At 34.8% G+C, this 15,113-nt stretch overlaps 1 pseudogene; it reads right to left on the bottom strand.

Annotated features, from left to right (window-relative positions):
* Positions 1-301: 301 nt before the first annotated feature.
* LOC143681559 (vasculin-like protein 1 pseudogene) overlaps positions 302-15,113 on the bottom strand; it is a 45,995-nt pseudogene continuing 31,183 nt past the window's right edge.

The following is a 15,113-nucleotide window of genomic DNA, read 5'->3' as shown; positions in this document are numbered from 1 at the left end:
TCCTTTCTGCACTGCCAGCTCCCACGGGTCTCACCCCATATATTCTGTCTGTGTGTATATATATCCATATGAATCTTTCCACCACACGAACTTCTCTCTCTTCAGAGGGTAACAGTGAAGAACAACAACAAAAGCTGAACAAGCCAATCACTCTCTCTTTGGGATATGATTATTTCCCTTGCACATGAAGTGTTTAACAACAGCATAAGAAAAGTGAAAGTAAGAGTGGTTTCTTTTGTATGCTCCCTAAACACACAAGCTGAATTTACTTGGTCAAATTTAACTGTGATCACTTATATATCTACTTCCACGCGTTGTCATCTGATGTTTCACTGCTGCTGGTTTCTGTGACTGAGCCCTCAAAACTCTACCTTACAAGTGCTCCTCCAAGGGGAGAATAGGCTGGAACTATGGCTTGGTAAGAACACATTCTTCCCAAAGCCATTTCTTCTCAGTTGTTCTGACTTCATGTGGAACTCTTTGAGGTTATCCTCTGGGAGAGGAAGATGGTTCTCATCATTTTCAGGATATTCCTGCCATCCCCTTGCTCTCAATAACCTGTGCTCTGTCTGCTTCCAGAGACCGTGAGAGGCCTTTCCCTTCCTTAATGAACAAGGCTGTTCTGATGACAGTCTTCCTTTCCATTTTCCTTCGGTTCAGGTGTGCTATTCGCCAAATCCTCCAACTTGTCACAACTCCTGCTCTCTGAGAAGTCTCCACTCTAATCATTCTTCAGTGCTCTTAGGAACTCACTCTTCCTATTAGTAGCTTGGTGGGTCAATTTGGTAAGATGAAAGGAGGTGATCTCAGTTGGAGGGGTGATGCTGGAGAGACTCTGTCTGGGCGAGTCTAGAACTGCGCTACCAACCAGATTGCTGGTTTGGTAACAATAATCAGACAAGTACAACAGACTCCTGGCTAGGGGCAAGGGAACTTGATTTGTATTCCATCCTGTAAGTTTTCCATGCACTGGGCTTTGAAGGGGGTGGAGCAAGCTTAGGAACCAGGTTCTTAGAGACACTTGGGACCATGGTTGATGATGTGTTCCATTTGCATGTCGAGATTCTAGAGAGGTGAATGCAGCAGAGAAGGCAGCAACAAGATCCTCTTTGGAAACTTTTTGATGACCAGCATCTTGGAAGGTTGCTTGGCACTAGGTGGGTTTTCCCACATTCCAAAAGACACCCCAATAGGTCTGCATGGCTGATTCTGTTTACCAGCTTCTGGATTCAAAGATGGAAAGTCTTCCTCTTCAAACTGCAACTTTTCACCTTGTCTTCTTTCTTTTCTTCCCTAGTCTCTGTAGATGGCTCTTTCTGAAAGGCAGAGCTTTCCGGGAGTGGAAGCTGCCATTCTGGTGGCCATGGTTCTCTGTGCCATCCCTGCTATGCTGGCTTATGCCATCATGCCCTTGGGAAAAACCACAGCAGTGAGATAGGTTCCCTGTGATTCCAGCATATGCTCCCTTAGAGACACCAGGGTCCACTGAATCATAACGGAATAGTGTGGGCAGGTGCCAGGAATCTCCTGTAACTTGTAGGGGTCCATCGTTTAAAAAAGCCATCAGAGGAATTATGTCGGGAAAGCTCACTCCAAACCTACCTTCTCCACAGGATAGGGTGCTCTCCGTATTTTTCAAAGTGACTTAACTGACTGTGGTACTGAGAAATTTAGCCAAGCAGGAATAAAATTATGCTGCGCTACTTAGGTCCAGTGTCTCTTTTCAGCAAGGTGAGTCATCCAACCTCATGGTCAGGATCCTAGAGTATAACTTTGTGGTCCTGTTTCCAGAACTCCTTGAGTCTGCCAGCTATATCTCCTATGTGGTTCTCTTGTTAAAACGGGGTGCTTAAATAGCCTAGCAAGGAACATGCTTTGTGATGAAACATAAAGAAGTCAGGTTCCATGTGGCTCGCTCCCAGTCCCTTCAACTGTTCACCCTAAATTATCTAGTTTCTGACATTTTCCCAAAAAGGAGAAGAGGGAAGGGGAAGGGAAAAGGAGAGGTGGATGTAAAAAGCATTTTTTATGTTTAAAAGGGGAGAAGTGGAAATCTATTTCTATGTTCTCTTTATTCAAACTTTCTTGAGCAATAACATTGTCCTGTTGCTTAAATGGATGATACATGGACATTTTCACAGTGAGTGAAGACACAGCTCATGCTAAGGTCATAGCAAGAAAAACAGGTGGGCTCATGTTTTGAAAAGTGATGTCATTAAGGTGGTGGAACAAAAATACAACTATAAAAGATTTTCTGAGCAGTTATTCCAGTGGCAAAATGGCCACATGACACAGCCCTTAAAATATAAATCCCATTATTACTCAGCTACTAAAGATGGAGTGTAGATATCTATTTATGTGTTATCCTTTAAAGTCTAAGGACATAAGAAATCTTATTAAAAAGAAATCAGACAGGAAGTTGATATACTTTCCCTTCCATGGAATAGCAGCTTTAGAGGCAATTTCTTGGCAAAAGCTTCCAAATATATCTTCTATTTCTTTGGTCTACACTATTCACAAATTCAGCATAAAACTGAACGAAGTAGAAAGAGGGTGAGGGGATGTTGAGGAGGAAGACAGCTCCAAAGTGAAGTTTTCTTCTCTTCAGTTTTCTTTATTTCTCTTTTTCTGCCCCTTCCTGAGGAACTAATTGAACTACAGGAAGGTGAGATGAAGAATTTTCTATTGCTTCGGTAGAGAAGTGACTTATTCTTTTGGATCCATCTGTTATTATTCATATCATTTAAAAGCACAGGAATCTATCACTCGGGCAACAGCAGGTCTACAGTTAGGGCCAATGCACTGCATCGGATGGTGTGCCCCTAGCTCCTACACCCCACAGTGGTGACTATTCCGTGACCATAACAAAGTTCTCCCCCAAATCTGGAATGGGTTTTGACAAAGCATATGTACATAAAGCATATTGCAGCTACTGAAGAGCACATTAAAGATGAAATACAAAACAGTCCATACAGCTTTCTTCTTAGTGACTTAGGTAACATTGTCAGGAAGGGAGATTGAAGCTGATGGTTGATACGAGGAAATTAAACTGAGGTGGGGGCCTTGTGTGAGCCAGGAAATTGCTCCATTTCTATCAAAATTGCCATCCCAACACTATTAGTTAAGTTCTGAAAAGCAAGGCACAGGATGTTTCATGTAAAGCCCTACCACGTATATTGTTCATGCCATCCATTTGTCATATAAGGTATTTTCTGAGCTTTCATATCATTTGTAACATAACATGTATTGAATATTTTTATTATGTTTCTCTCTTCCTCCTATGTAGACTTAGCCATTTATATGCTGAATTCCATCAGGTATATTTCTAAATTGTCCTGTGTCATATAACACAGAACCTAGTGTTGTGTTAGAAATAATTTGGTTTTGGATGTCAACACTTTTTCTATTTCTGCCTGTGACCTGTATGTCTCTTATCATATTAATGAACTTACAGATGAAAATGCTTCCCCAGATGCCCTAATGAATAAAGAGAGAGGGAGAAACAAACATTAAATCATGTATCTCATCTCAATAATATATCAATAAAACGTTAATTCCCTTTTATCAATATGATCAGATGATCGTATGTCTAAATATTCATCAGTATATGAAAATTTGATTCTAGTCTTCATTTTATAACTGTCTAGATGGAATTCAGAAAGTCACTTAGATTCTTTAAATCTTAGTTTTGCAACAATAAAATAACACATTAAGTATGTATTTTATCATATGTCACCCTATTTATTCTCAGAATACAGCAAAGAGAAATTATATCATTACCTTTACTTGAAAGATGGGGAAAAAAGCCCTTAAAGATTGAATATTTTGCTGACATAAAATGAGGAAAATGGGATTTGAATTTAAAACTTTAGGAAGGCTAAATTCACACCTGTTCCAATAAACCACATCTAAATATTAAATTTATTTTTAGTTGTTAAATTGTTTTATTGAATAAAATCATCCATAGGTGTAAATATTGCATTTATAAAATTGAGAAAGGGACAGTATTTAAATAATAAGGTTGAAAATAAATGTACTAATTCATCTTTTTCTTTGAGGTTAGACAAAATCTAAACTTACAAGTTTTAATACTACTAATAGTATAACTGCCATAACAAAATAAGTAAATGATTTCAAAATCTGATATTTTGATATGGACTATTTTGAAGAAACTAATGTAGCTCATAACTAACTTAAAAGTCAATGCTTATTTCATTTTCAACTATTTGAAAATAAGTAAGTAAAGAAAGATCATCAGAAGAAATAAATAATTGGGACTTAAAATAAGCATTATTGTGTGTCTTTTTAGTTAGGGTAAATTTCTGTGTTCCAAAACCTTGAACTATAAGATAACCACAATTATAATCCAACTTGATATTCTGCACTGGAGAATTGCTGTTGTTTGAGTACAGTATAACAACAGAGTCTGTATTTTCCATTAGCTCCATTATAATTTTTAATTGTAGCTTTATTTTCTCAATATATAATTGCCTTTCATCTTTAGTATATAAAAATCTTAAATGCATTCCATTAATTTTAAAAATTAAACCTTTAAACTATTGTGTAGCATAGCTAACATATAATAATCAATCATTAGGAATCTAAACAATCAGCTACCAGGGTCAGCTTCTTTAGTTAGCACTTGTTACTTTGTATAAATATGATCTTATCACTTGACTTATTTAATAGTCATAAGACTTATGTGTTAATGCAATCCTCTTTTTACAGATGAAGAACCTGAGGTCCTAGGAAATAAGAGTGTTTTACAAGGACAAACACCTAATTAAGATTTTCATTAGCTCACATCCACATATTTTCCAACTATACAGATAGTAATGTCTTCTTTTACAGGCTATTTCTAGTTTTCAGTTTTATTAAGGAAATTGTACCATTTCAAAATTCACAAAATGCAATTTATTTCATTGTGGGTTGTAGTTTATGTAAAGGTCTTTGTGATTCAGAATAGCAGTAGAATACATTCGTTAAGAACATGAATTTTTGGAGTCAGAAGAAAATAAGACTGACTTTCAGTTTTACCACCTATACAAGCTGTGTCATCTTGGACAAGTTACCTTATTTTCTTATGTTTTACACGACATTAGTGGTTGTGTAGATGTTACATTGTTGAAATAACGCATAAGGGATTTTTAGCAGAGTCTGACTCCTAATACTGGTCTAGTATTCAAAGTTTGAATACTATTTCAAAATTTGAATATTTGAAAAAGTATTCAAATATTGCTTATGTTTTTGTACATAATTATTTTGTATTTTATCTTATTTTATTTTTAAGAAAGGTGCAACATGTTTTGTAATTTGGATAATATAGCGCGGTGTTTGTTGTTTATTTTTTTCTAACTACAAAATGATCTTAAAAAGGTTTCTGTTTTTAAGAAACAAAGCAGCAAGGATACAAAGAGAAGGGAATGCTTGGAGAATATAAATGAACATTTAATACAATTAAACTTTTTAAAGTCATTTGGTATTGTGAGAACAGTTGCTGAGATACTGAGAAATAGAGAAGAGCTTTCAATGCTCTCAGAAGCGGGGAGGACAAAGATTGGGCTTTAGGGATTAGAGTCCCTATAACTAGACTTTAAAGTAGAATACCAAAATGCTGCATTCTGATACTAATAAAGAATAATAAATAATTAAAAAAAAACCCACCAGGAGTGAAGTTTTACTTTGTCAGCTTAATAATTGGATAGATTAAAGTTGTTTACCTTCATTGAATGTCAGAAACAAAAACTAATTCTCTGAGAAGGAAGAAAATATTATCCATTATCCAATGTTAACTCTATGATATTCCATCGTAATATCAATCACTTACTAAAAAGCAATCAGGAATAAAATTATACAAGATAGCAATATCAAGAGAAAAATGAGACAGTGTAAACACAGAGACATCAAAATATTGAGTATATCTGACTCAATTCCTAATGTAGGTGTGATTAGCATGTTTCAGAAATTGAGCGAAAGATAAGAATGTAGAGTACAGGAAAAAATAGGAAAGAATCAAGTAGACATTTTAGAAAAGAAGTATTTTAACTGGACAAAAACGTGCCTGGGATTTTTAATATTAGATTGGAAACCAAAAAGAAAATGATGAATTTGAATGTAATTTATGTCTATTTCTGTCCAGGTGTAAGCATGAAGAAAACAAAAGCACAAAAGAGACAGGTAGGACATTGAAAATATCTTACATATTAGTAACTAGCGTCTCAAAGGAAAAATAACAAGGACAATGGGGAAGAATAAATAGTTGAGGAGAGAACGGCTGAGAAATTTCCCTAAACTTCTACATTTATCAAGGAAGAAATTCAAGTAGTCATCTGGATAAAAGTTGGACAAATATAAATGATACCAAATCTCAGAATACTAAAAAAGCCAATGAAAAATAGAATATCTTTAAAGTAATCAAAAATTAAAAGAAATACCACATTCAAAGGAGTAAAAATAAATCTAAAGTTGACTTTTAAAAATAACTGAATAAGCCCAAAATAATCGGACATCTTAAAAGTCATGAAAATTATTATTCAATCTAGCAACTATCCTCCAAATTGAAAGTGATATAGCAATTTATTTTGACCAAAAAAAAAAGGGAGAAAATTTGTCTACAATATAAGCACAGTAAGGAAATATTAAAAGAACTCTTTAGCAAAAGGAAAAATATCCTACATAGGAAGTATAAGATGCACATCTAAGAATTTATAGCAATCCTAAATTTGCATTTTACATTATATTAATCATAATATATAAAATGAAAAACTGTTAAACTGAAACGGAGGTATAGTCAAACCTATGCTGATATTGTGTATTTTAGAGCATCTCTCTACCTCTGAGAGAACAAGACAAATAATCCATGCAGATATAGAAGATCTGAACAATGCAATTAAGAAATATAGCCTGGTTTATATAGATTTTATATTTACATGACATATTATATATGCATATATTAATACACAATACATAATGCATTGTATGCATATATAGTACATATTTAATGTAATATTATATATTAAATATACACTATGCTATAGAATATTGCACCCAGAAATGGCAGAACACAAATTATTTTCAGATTAATAATAATTCACCAATATCAGCCATATACTGTCATTAAAAAGTCCATAAATTTCTCTAAGTTAATTTGTGTCAAGTGCATTTTCTTACATATGGAAACACAAAAATATAAGAAGGAATAAAAAAAGATTGCCCCAGTAATTATGTGGACAAATAGAAACAAATATTGAGGTATAAAACTGTAGCAGTAATGCCGTATTGAATTTAATATATAAGTTGAATTCATGTGTTGATTAATGTATATGGTGACTGAGTTAATATCTTAAGACATTATCAAAAAAGGGACAATAGTACAATTGCATTTAGTAAGTCAAGAATGCATATTGTAATGTCTAGGGTAACCATAGAAACAATAATGAAATATAATTAATAGTAATTTAAAGAAGGATAGAAGACAATAATTTAAAAAAAATAATGAATCCAAAAGAGAGCAAGTAAAGACAGAAATTATATTATTAAATAGGTGGGTCAAATTGAAAGCAAATGGTGAGATCATATATACAAGCTCAAATATAGCAGTGCATGTACTTAAGTATATGTATACCAAATAGGAAACAAGGATTCTTAGACATAATTTAAAAAAAGAAAATATCAAAGCAAAACATAACCATACATATACCTATAAATCATGAACTTTAATATAAGGAGAAGAATATGTTGCAAATAAAAGATTTGAAAAGGAAACATCCAATGCCCAATCACAATGTCACATTTAAACAAATAAAAGGGCTGACTGATAGAAAAAAGCAGTCCAAAATTCAATAATTACACTGGTTTATAATATAAATTAATATTTCATAATAATTATACTTAGATATAGTATTATATCCGATAGCAGTTTTACATGGCTTTATAATGGCTAGTATATCTAAAAATCAAACACTAAACCTTATAATCAGAGAACACATATCTTTTATAATTGTGCTTGAAATATTTATCAAAATTGTCCCTTGTTGGGACATAAAACAAGACTCAAATTATTCGAAAGACTGAAATAATTTCAAGATATTTGTAAACAGTTGGATTAATCTAAATATCAATAATAAAATGTCAATTAGGAAATGCCTAACTCTTTGCAATTATATATTGATTCTCTAAATAGCCCAAAGAAAGTATCACAACAGAATATTCAGAGTTTAATTGTAAAAATTATACAAAATATCAAAAGTTCTAATGCCATTAAAACAGAGTTTAGAGATAAATTTTATAGCCTATAAATCTAGCAATTTCCTCAAGAAATTTGAGGAAGAATAGATCAACCTTAGGGAAAAAAAGGAAAGGCATAATAAAAATAAGAGCAGATATCATAAACATAAAACCACACAATTATTGCAATTATCAAAACCAAAGGGTTGCTTCTTTGAACAGATTATATTGATAAACCCTTACAATAACTATTCTAAAGTATAAAAAGAAAACACAAAACACCAATGTCAAGATTGGAAAAAGTGACATAACTATAGATTCTGTAAATAATCAAAGGTATAAGTTCTGCAAATAATCAAAGATAATGAGAATGTATCATGAAAATTATTTAGCAAATTGTCATGGTCAAGTTCACATGTCAACTTGGCCAAGTGATGGTATCTGTTTGTCTGTTTGTCTGTTGCTATGAGGACATTTCATAGAATTAAATCATGATCACGTCAGCTTCATCCGCAGCTGATTCCATTTGTCATCAGCCAAGGGGAGTGTCTTCTGCAATGAGTGATGCTTGATCTAATCACTGGAAGCCTTTTAACGAAGATTCAGAAGAGACAGGCTCTTCCTGCTTCAGCCGGCGAGCCTCTCCTGTGGAGTTCATCCAGACCCTCCATCGGAATTGTCAGCTTCACAGCCTACCCTGTGGATTTTGGACTCTGTGTCCCCATGGTTACATGAAACACTTTTATAAATTTTAAATTTATGAATATTTCCTATTGATTTTGTTTCTCTAGAGAACCCTAACTAATACAGAAATTTCACAAACTAGAATACTATAGAGAAAATCTTCAAGTACAATTAACCAAACTAACAAAAATTTATTCTGTATCAATTGAAGAAAGTGAATCCATTGTTGGAAAAACATATTTACACATATGCATACACACAAACTTCCCAGAAACAAATCTCTTTTTTTGTTGAAGAAGTCTTATAAACACTGAAAATAAACGTATGACACTGAAGTGAGCAAAGATTTCTTACACAATTCAGAAAATCTACATAATAAAAGGAAAATTACAAATTAGATTTTATTAATGTTACTCATTTTTGAGTAGCAAAAGTTACCATTAAGAGAGTGAAAATAGAAATTATTTGCCTGACATATGTACAAAAAAGGATTTATATACACAGTATTGAACAGCTTCCTCAAATCAATAAGCAAAAGACAATCCAAAGGAAAAGTGGTCAAAATACTTCAAAGCACTTTATAAGAGAGATTGCTTGAGTGAGTAATAAATCTATAAATAGGTATTTAACATCACTGCCAATAATTAAATTATAATTAAAACCACATTCAATAGTATGGCATACCATCAGATTTGATAAACTGGAAAAGAAAGACAATACTAGGTGTTCACTTAAAAATAGAATATCCAAAAATAAAATTGAGCACTCAGATTTCCAATATGCAGGGATGTTTGCTTTGATTGTTGTAATCATTTTGGAAAACTGTGTGGGACTTACTTTACTTACTATAGCTAAATATGCATATATGTAATGTGTACAACTTGCATGAAAATGAGTAAAGGTGGCTTCCAAACCATGAACTTGTTTTGGTAGTGTTTTCACCTTTGTCAAAGGGTAAAGATGTTTTTAGGAAATGTGATAAACAGGTTCATTTTAACCTTGTTTTTGAGAACCTTGTTTTTGTGAAAGTTAAAAAGTGGGAATATGCTTTTACTTTGAAAAGTGTGTAACACAAATATGATGCTGGTATTTGACAAAAGCAAAACAAAACAAAAAAACAAAAAACCCTCTGAGGAAGCAATAATAATCTATTTTATGAGGACTGGATCCCTAATTCCCCAGTCCCTTAATAAAAGTTTTAAAATTATGGCCTGCCCAGGTAAACTATCATTGAACAAGGAGATCCAGGTACTGATCCCCCTGTGTCTCTCATGGGGAAAAAGATATTCTGCAAATGGTGACATATAAATCATGAGACAATCTCAATGTTCTTTTCAGGTCAGGGAAAGAAAATCTTTCTAATAGCAGTTACTGATAAACCAATCCTGATTGAGAGATGGCTAATGCAGCGTAAGGCTGACTGTTCCTATAACAATGTGTCCAGGGTGTGTCCCTAAACCCTTTCTCTTCCTCCTTAGTTTATTTCCTCAGCTTGTTGATGTTTCCCTATATTGTGTACTCTTTGGTGTCCTGAACCTAAGGCCAGTGATGGCAATTAGTATTGAAAGAAGGTTAGGGCAGAAAATGTAGCTTAAGTATTAAAACTTAACTGACCATCAGATCACAACCATTGTGGCCTACTTCAATAACTCTTAAATGTGGATTAAAAGATGCTAATGATGAGTCTCTGGAAGCTAGAGCAATGATTTTAAAGGGAAGGTCTAAAGCAGAAGGAATCTAAGAAGTTTTAGAAACCAGAGCATACAATGGGAAAGACTTACAAAATTTAAGGAAAATATTTTGGAAAATCAGAAGCTCCATGGGTCCCACTTAATATTTAAAGGAAGGAGACACTGGCTTTCTTTTTTTTTTTTTTTTTTTTAACATGGGCAGGCACTGGGAATCGAACCCAGGTCCTCTGGCATGGCAGGCAAGCATTCTGCCTGCTGAGCCACTGTGGCCCACCCAGACACTGGCTCTCTAGCAGGCCAAGAGCTAATAACATAGAGCTGAACGATATGATCAAAAACTAAAAAACAATAAACATGCAAAAAAATAGCACCAATTATTTCAGGCTATTGAGCTCAGAATTCAGAGAATGAAAACATTGATGGCCTGGGCTTTATTAAAAAACAAAATATGAAAAACCATATCAGCTTTTGTTAGTACCAATTAGAAAGCAATTTGGAAAGATTAAATGGGTATGAAAATCACATTCATAAAGATGTAATGGATTTATATGTAGAAAGAATAGAACAAGGTAAGAAATATTAATGAGAATTGTATCATCAAGAGAATAAACTAAACTACACAGCATTATAGCTGCTAGAGAGAAAAAAACTGAGCAATTAAGAGATGAAAATGATTGAGGAAATGGCACAGGATAGATATTGCACTTTTAAAATTAAATATTAAATGAGAAGTGTTTTCTTTAAACACATGTACACAAATTCACAACATAGTCATTATTTGCTCTTTAAATGAATAATGATAGGTTGCCAGTGGTAGAGATCACCTTGTGTGTACACTGAAGATAAAATAAATAAAGATAAAGTTTAAAAATCCAGCAATGATTCTTACCAAAATCTAAGGAAAAACAGTATGTTTAACTATAGTGGACATATTCTGAGTAATGGAGCTGCCCTAACTAGTGTTTAAGAATTATTCAGAATCCACTTCAAAGGAATTAATAATTTGAAAATTATCATATGAAGTTCCCCAACCACTGAGAGGGACCCAAGATATTTATTTTATGGCTAAATAGTTCAGAACTCATGTTCTAGTTTGCAAGTGGCCAGCATGTGATAATCCATAAATAGAAAGGTTTTTAAAATGGGGAATTTATTAAGTTACTTACAGTTCTAAGGCTGTGAAAATGTCCAAACTTAAGGCAAAGCTATGAAAATGTCCAAATTAAGGCACCAACAAGAGGTTACCTTCATTCAAGAAGGCAACTGAAGTTCAGGCTTTCTCTGTCAACTGGAAGGGCACATGCAAAGTCTCCTAGCTTTCTCTCCTGGCTTCTTGTTTCATGAAGCTCCCATGGGACATTTTCCATCTTCATTTCCAAAGGTCTCTGGCTGTGTGGGCTCTCAAGCTTTTTTCAAAATGGTTCCCTCGTTAAGGGCTCCAGTAAGCAACCCCACCTTGAATGGGTGGAGACACATCTTCATGGAACCCATCTAATCACAATTACCACCCACAGTTGGGTGAGTCACATCTCTATGGCAACATCAAAAGTTTCCCACCCAGCAATATTGAATAGGGGTTAAAGAACTCGGCTTTTCGAAGGTATACAACAGATTCAAACCAGCACAATTGGACTAATGATAATGATATCATGTGGAATGTACATGTACCTTCTAGCCCTACAACAATAGGGAACAGAGAAAAGTGAAAAAGGGCTATTAAAAACAGATATAAAGAGATAGTGTGTGCGCGTGTGTGACTGAAAGAGTAAATGAATGAGTGTGCTTTTGTTTGCCAGGGAGTGTACTGGACTTGTTTTCTGTGACTTGCCCCTCCCCTCCATCCCTGCCCCTGCATATGAATGAAATGAACAATCAGAAAGTAGAGAGAGAAGCTGATAAACAGTCCATCATAATACACAGGAATGAAAACATTGAGGGTGCATCAAAGGAAGCTTTCACAGTTTGTGGGACTCCAGTACCATCTCTTTAAGAAGAAAAGGCATCCTGGGCCCCAATCCTACCCCAAATTACAGAGTATCCAATACATGCAAAAGAAAAATCATACATATGCGCAAAATATTGATAACCTCAGGCAGCAGAATATTTTTCTGGAGCAGTCGGTATTTATGGAAAAGGTGAGATCTAGTGCCCCGGTGAAGACCAACCAGTGTCCCCCAGACAACTGCCTCTACACCAAGGCCAAGAGCAGCACCATTTCTGCCTTTGCCGCGGTCCAGCCGCAGCAGAGGGAACGGGCTTGAAGGTGTGGAGGGTTGTCGGCGCGAGAAGAACACCAAGAGACAGCTTAGAGAATTTTCTTCTGAGAAGAGTTGCTTAGATTTATTTTTGCTTAACTGATTTTATACCCTTATTCTTGGCAAGGAAACAGGTATCACAGAATCATGGTTGTGTCATGGCTTACGTTTTAGGTAAAGTTACAGGTTCAGGGAAGCAAAGCGAAAGTACACGTTCTGATTTTCTTAGGAAAATTTACACAAGATTTTAATAGCAGCAAGATATTGGCTTAAACCGCAGACATTGTGTTTGTAGTTTTCTGAGTTTAGACTTTCTTTTCCTATTATTCTACAGGTGAGGCAATATGTCAAGACCTATTTTAATCTGGTTAAAGGTTAGCTTGTTTTGATTAAAAGGTTACATTGTTTACTTAGATTTTTTATTGTTTTATAGCAATGGACCGGTGCCGTGGTGGGGAGTAAATTTCTAGGATGGCTCAATGCAGGGTTTTTTAATTGTAAGTGTTTACTTTCTATGGGGTACTTTTCTGTGACTTGTTCTAAAAGCACTTCTGCCTGCTGTATCTGCAGCATGACTTGCTTAATGGGGGCGTCCCAACCTAATTTTTTCCAAACAGTCATTAACAAGGTTTTGCAATTTGTACAATTTGTATCATTTTTTCCAATTCTTTTGCTTTCTGATTCGTTTTGATATAATGCTTGGAGCACAACCAGCAACAAGAAACACACAATTAGTGTCGTTAATCCCAGTATTTTTCTATTACACCATTTTATGCCTCGTCCTCTTTTGGGGCGTTGAAAGCCTTGCCACCGCCCTTCCTTCCAGGGAACCGTGTCAAACTGGGGAGGAAAAAGAGGGCGCGGCATGCCTTCAATGGAGGTTTGGAGTCCAGCTCAGAGTACAAACCTCCATCAGAGTCCTTGATGATGTTATTGGTATAAAAGGAAAATGGAGACAGTTATTTTAGGCAGTCTTTGGCATGTTTGGGGTTCAAGTTATGGTCAATCCATTCCATTAGAATTCATGTCTCCCAGGGCTGTCTAATGGAAACAAATTGAAATATCTGTATACAAATAGAAAAGGAGGGCGCATTAGGAGAGGCCTAGGAGATGACCATCAGGTAGATCTGTGACTTCCTTAGTAGGTTTGTAGACAAACCAAATTAAGTTAATTGAGTAATATATTTAGGTGAATTATAGATGCATGGGAAACCAGGACATTTTTATGTATAACTACAGAAAGAATAGGAAACTGAAAATAATACAAAATAAGATATAAACTTGAAAGTGTGTTGAACTACACAAAACTAATCATAAATTTGGACAAGCAAAAGAATTGAAACTATATTGCTTAAATAAAAAAAAAAGATCTATGCTTGGACTCCTGACTGCTGAAACCCTCAGTCACAAAGCAAAAGGTTTAGCATTAAAGTCCAGCCAGCCATTCTGTCATTGGTCAGAATTCATGGAGCATCCCTGCATCTCTCAGGAAAATGCTGAATAAAGTTTACTTCAGCCTGAGACAACAGGTCATGAGGACACTTTGACCTCTTTATTCAGAGCAGAGGAAGAATATCCTGCAAACAAATGACAGTCTGCAATAGCCCAGGAAATGATGGACTGACCATTTCTAATAACTGAGTTGTCCCTGTAGTCTTTTCTTCTCCCCACTAGTTTATACTCTCATTATCCGTATGAAGAAAAATAAATGAAAATGTGGCATTTAGAAATGTATGTCTGTGTGATATGGACAACTTTTCATTTTTTGTATTTCCTAATCTTTAGCATCCCAACCCTGAGAGCATTATTTTTAACCTTGAGTCAATACAAAGAGCTCAGCAATTTTCCTCCTAGTTGTATACTCAATATATATGCATACACATATTCACTAAAATATACCGTAAAAGCAGCAATATCCCTAATAGCCAAAAATTGGAAAAAATCCAATTGCTCGTCACTAGAAGGATGGATAAGTAAATTGTGGTATAAACCATTGTATGGAACATCATATAGCAATACAAATCATCACATTAATACTGTTTTTGTACCCAAATCTCACAAAGATAATGTCTAGTGAAAGAAAGCATATGAAATGTATGCTTTCCTTTCTGTAACCTTCAAACCAAGCACAGGTGTCTGTAGTGTTAGAAATTAGAATAGCAGTTTCCGTTGGGGTAGTTAGTGGTTGGAAGGGGACAAACGGAGGTGCAAGTTTTCTGTTTTCTGATTTGTGTGAGCAATGGTTCCCTTCACTATG

Source organism: Tamandua tetradactyla, chromosome 1 (genome assembly GCF_023851605.1).
Source record: "Tamandua tetradactyla isolate mTamTet1 chromosome 1, mTamTet1.pri, whole genome shotgun sequence".
In the NCBI taxonomy this organism is placed as follows: domain Eukaryota; kingdom Metazoa; phylum Chordata; class Mammalia; order Pilosa; family Myrmecophagidae; genus Tamandua; species Tamandua tetradactyla.
The sequence above is the reverse complement of the archived record's forward strand: the minus strand, read 5'-3'. Positions and strand labels throughout refer to the sequence as shown.